The sequence below is a fragment of the Otolemur garnettii genome, unplaced genomic scaffold, assembly GCF_000181295.1.
Source record: "Otolemur garnettii isolate 467f Iridium unplaced genomic scaffold, OtoGar3 scaffold00404, whole genome shotgun sequence".
Lineage (NCBI taxonomy): Eukaryota > Metazoa > Chordata > Mammalia > Primates > Galagidae > Otolemur > Otolemur garnettii.
In genome coordinates, this window is record NW_003852799.1 from 104852 (window position 1) to 110319 (window position 5468).

Sequence of the window (5468 nt, forward strand, 5' to 3'; positions counted from 1 at the left end):
AAAAAAAAACCTGGAAATAAAAAAAATTTTTTTTTCAAAAGTTCAGTGGACATTTTTAAATCTTTAGCCAATGTAGATTTCGGGATTTGATCAGAAGTTTTTGAGTGAGGTTATCTTGGGGGTATTGTGTTGTTCTGGTCATTGTGGAGGATGTGTCTGAGAATATCCTGGATAGCTGGTTTAGTTATGGCAAATTTCTTCAACATGTGAATGTCATTAAAGTATTTAATTTCTCCACCACAAATGAAACTCAGTTTAGCTGGATACAGGATTCTGGCTTGAAATTTGTTTCTTTTTTTAGGAGGTTGAAAGTCTATGACCATCCTCTTCTAGCTTGAAAAGTTTCAGCAGAGACTTGCAATCATTCCAATATTCTTCCCCTTGTAGTTTATAATTTTCTTATGTCTGGGTACTTGCAGAATTTTCCCCTTCATATTAACTTTGGGAAAGTTATTTATAATGTGTCTGGGAGTTGCTTTATTTGGATTGATTCATGCTGGTGTTCTGAAACTGTCTGCTATCTGAATTTCAGTATCCCTGTCTATGTTGGGAAAACTCTCCTCAATTATCTCTTGGAGTAAAACTTCTTTGCCTCTTGGAACATCTTCTTCTCTTTCAGGAATTCTATAAGGCCAATATTTGCTTTTTCTGGAGTAGTTCCAGAGCTCTCTAAGACAATGATCCAATTTTCTCTCTACTTTGCTTCCTCTTTGAGCATTTTGGGAGTGTTCAAATGCTTTGTCTTCAATGTCAGATATCCTTTCTTCTGCCTGCTCCATTCTGTTACTGAGGGATTCTGCTGTATTTCTCATATCTTGGAGGGCTGCAAATTCTTTTCTCAATATGTCAAAATCTTTGGTGATTTTGTCTTTGAATTCATTGAATTCTTCAGACAACTTTTGAATTATTCTTAAAATTTATAATTCCAACTTTACTTCCATTCTGTTATTCTTATTTGCCATCCAAATTCTGAACTCAATTTTTGACATCTCAGCCATTTGTTTATGAATAGGATCATTTGATATGTCTGCTTTGTCATTCCTTGGGAGACTTGATCTACTCTGATTATTCATGTTGCCAGAGTTTTTCTTCTGATTCCACCCCATGAGTATTTTTCATCATTTGGCTTGTTGGGCAGGTTTGGTGAAATTGGACTGGGGGCTCCTGGAGTTGTGTTTAACCAGCCCTTTGCCAAGGATCTGGGACTGGTGACTGTAGCTTTTCCCCTACAGCTTTCCAAAGGACACATGCAGTATTACACTCTGAGACTCTGGGGATCTGCTTGGTGTGGTGGTGTTAGGTGCCTTTGTCTTGTATTCAGCTTATCTTATTCTAATCCTAGTGGATCAGTGACTCTGGATTTAAGTCTCAGCTGTGAAGAAATATAATCAACTATGACACCTGATCCCACCCCCAGGCAACAACTGGAAGAGGAAAATCAACCCTTCTCACTACCACACATTCAGGGTACCACCTTTGAGGGTCCTCAGGTGATTGGCCCAGGTCAGGAGTTCCAAACCAATTGTCCCAGTCAGTACCAACTCTCAAGTGAGAGAGTTCAAATGGCCTCCAGCAACTAGATAGCAGAGGTCTACTGGCTGCTCAAGTTTTGCTCACTTCAGTGCTCTGTGGAGTCAGAAAGGCCCACCTAGTAGGTGAGTTGGCCCAGGGGGGTAGTGTCTGTTTCCCCACCTTGCACCTCTTTCACAGCCAGTCACTGGTAATCCCACAGGCCTGTGGTCCTGTTCCCTCCAATAAGCACATGTGCCAGTGCTTTGAACCTGCAAGAGTCAAAGGAAAGTCAATGCCCCCTCAGACAACCACTACCCTCTGCCACCAGCTGGCTGGGGGAGCTGAAGCCTGCCTGCCTCGGGTCCTCAATGGCAACTTGAGAGTGTTCCACCTGAGCTCAGTCCAAACTTGAGGATAACAAATCAGAAAATGTTTTTCTCCTTCAGCCACTGTGCCTATGCCCCAGCCACTCTGCAGCACTGGTATCCCTATACAGTGAGGTCTGGCTTCCTCCCACAGTCCTCAGAGTTGGGGAGTTGTCTCCAAAATTAGACCCCAGCGGGATCACTCTACTGTTGCTGAATCTTCACGGGAGGTGACCCTTCACAGCTCCCATGCTGCTCCCAGACAACTCCTGCAGCTGGGTTGGCAGCTGGAGCCGTGGCTCCAGGAGTGTGGCACATGGTGGCTCCAGGAGTGTGGGGCACATAGTGCGTCTGGAAGCATGGGGCCTGCAGTGCAGTGGCTATGGGTTTGCAGAGCACATGGTGACCCCAACAGGGTGGGGCACGCAGTGGCTAGAGCAGGGCAGCATGCAGGGCGCTAGGCTCCAGCAGCGCAGGTCAGAAGACTCACAAGCCTCCTCCCACAGCTAATTTTCACTTTCAAAGAGCCAGGCCAAATAGCCTCCCCCAACTTTGTCTGCACTACTGCTGGGCTCACTGTTCCACTGCAGCTTTTCTACCATGGTCCTTGCAGTGCCCAGTCCTGGCAATGAACTACAGATAATCTGGTCTCTGCAGGGGTTACGCTTATGGACCATTAGGCGAGGGGGAAAAGGTGGACTGGAATTTGAAAATGGCAGGGAAAACGTTAGTTCAACTTTCATGCCTGGCAAGAGAGTGCTCAGGGTCACAGCAGGGTGCCTCTAGGGAAGTACTTCCCACTTCCAGGAACTCTCTCTCATGGTGTGAGACATGAGGTCCTCAGTTCACCACTCGTCTATAGAAAATCCACAGCAAGAAAACTCTCTTGGGGAGAGGATGGACACTCTTTTTCTTTGGGATAAGTTTTGTACCTGAAATTTGCTTTTGCTCTTTCCAGCCAGCCCTGAGCAATGGGCATCTCTTGGGACAACTGGCACAAGCGTGCAAGACTGAGGGCAAGAGAAAGCCGTACCACATGAAGTGGAAGTATGAGTTGGGACGCCCTACAGCTAACGCTAAGATTGGCCCCCACCAAATACATACGTCCATTTTCGGGGAGGTAACAAGAAATACCGTGCCCTGAGGCTGGACATGGGAAACTTCTCTTGTGGCTCAGAGTGTTTTACTAGGAAAACAAGCATCGTTGATGTTGTCTACAATACATCTAACAATGAACTGGTTCGTACCAAGACCTTGGTGAAGAACTGCATTGTGCTTATTGACAGCACACCATACCAACAGGGGTATGAGTCCCACTGTGCACTGCCTCTGGGCTGCAAGAAAGGAGCAAAGCTAACTCCAAAAGATGAAGAGATTTAAAAAAAAAAAAAGTTCAAGAAAATTTCAGAAGAAATATGATGAAAGGAAAAAGAATGCCAAAATAAGCAGTCTTCTGGAGGAGCAGTTCTAGAAGGGCAAGCTTCTTGTATGCATTGCATCAAGACCAGGCCAGTGTGGCTGAACAGATGGCTCTGTGTTAGAGGGCAAAGAGCTGGATTCTATCTGATGAAAATCAAGGCCCCAAAAGACAAATAATTCTTCCTCTCTCTATCTTTTTTTTTTTTGTTGTTGTTGTGTAGAGTTGTCATCGTTTAGCTAGCCCTGGGTTTGAACACTCCAGCCTTCATGCACATGGCTGGTGCTGTAACCACTGTGCTACAGGCAAGAAGCCTTCTTCTTTTCTGTCTTGGTTCATGTAATAAACCTTCTTTTTATTGTTTTGTAAAGTTGTCATTGTTTAGCTGGCCCTGGGTTTGAACACACCAGCCTTCACATACATGGCTGGTGCTGTAACCACTGTGCTACATGCAAGATGCCTTCTTCTATTCTGTCTTGGTTCATGTAATAAACCCTCATTATTCCAAAAAAAAAAAAAACAGAAATTTGCTTTCTTGGAGTCACAGCTTGCCTCAGCAGAGATGACATGCAACATGCAGTTATCACTCTTCTCTGTCGGCTCAGCTTCCAATCTTCAGCTTTATTGGGTACTTCCTGGTCATTATCCTTCCCTCTGGACAGGAGCTTCTGTCTAAAGCTGACTCCAGTTGGTCATCTTGCCCATCCCCCCTTCTTTGTTAACTAAATTTTAAAAGTCCTTAATATAGTAAGGATATATATTTTTTTCTAGTAAGGATATTAACATACTGAAAAGTAAGATAACCACACACAAAAGACTGTAACAAGATCCACATCTCTCTCCACTCACACAAATTAATTCACTATTGATAAAAGTCTGAAACCTAAGGCATGAAACCAGAAGAATTCTAGAAGAACATTTTTTATGTGTTTGTTGGCGATTCACCTTTCTTCTTCAGAGAAGATTCTGTTTATGTCTGTTGCTCAATGATAAATGGAGTTATTTGTCCTTTATTTGTTGATAGCACATCCCCAGAAGGAAGGATTCAATTGCCTCAACTCAATTGCCTCAACTACAACTTGACATTAACCTTATGTAACCTTAGGTTACAAACAATGTAACCTAATCATTAGTATGTTTATATTAATCTGAATTTAAAATAAATAAAGAATTCCAGAAGAAAAAGTAGAAAACAATTAATAGACAGAACAGACAACCTACAGAATGGGAGAAAACAGTAACATGCTAAATGGATAGTTACTAGAATCTAGAAAGAGGTAAAGTAAATTAGTAAGAGAAAAAAATATCAAATGACCAGATTAAAATATGGGCAAGAGACATGAAAAGAACCTTTCAAAAGAAGATAGACGAATGGCCAATAAGCATATGAAAAAATGTTCAACATCTCTAATTATCAGAGAAATGAAAATCAAAGCCACAGTGAGATATCACCTAAATCTAGTGAGAATTGCTCTTAACAACAAACCCCAAACTGCAGATGCTGGCAAGTATGTGGAGAGAGGGAACCACTTATACATTCTTGGTAGGACTGCAAAATAGTACAATCAATATGAAAGTAGTATGGAGAGCTAAAAGCAGACCTTCCATTTTATCTAGAATATTTATCCAAATGGAATTCCCACTACTGGATATTTATCCAAATTGGGGGAAAAAAAAGATACTCTATCAGAAAGTCTCTTGTACTTGATTATTTATAATAGCAGAATTCACTATTACAAAGGTGTGGAAACAACACAAGTTCCTGCCAACACATGAGTGGATTAATTAAATGTACTAGAGGGGAGAGGGAAAGACAGAAGACTAGAGTCATCTCCATGCCAGACATTTTGCTGAGATGAGGGAGAGAGGACTCCAACCACCTCCTGCTGCATTGTCCTGCCCAGAAACATCATTCTAGAGGCACAGTGAAGCAGCAGGGCACTCCAAGAATCAACAAGGTCAGGATCCATGTAAGAACAGCAAAGAAGGGAAGTTGTGAGTGCATGCAGACTCTGGATCACCATTTGGCAAAGGGTTAGAGACAGATTTTTTAGACCTGGGTGCTTCCTGAAGCTGTCTTGGGACAGCTTAAGTGAGCAAATGAACTTGAAAGGCACCCAGTGCCCAGAACTTAACCACCAGTTGGAGTAGAACTCCTATCAGCTCAGTTGCCA

General features: G+C 42.7%; 1 pseudogene; it reads left to right on the top strand.

The window, feature by feature from the left end:
* The first annotated feature begins 2830 nt into the window (after positions 1 to 2830).
* LOC100954907 lies at positions 2831 to 3473 on the top strand (annotated as a pseudogene).
* The last annotated feature ends 1995 nt before the right edge of the window (positions 3474 to 5468 follow it).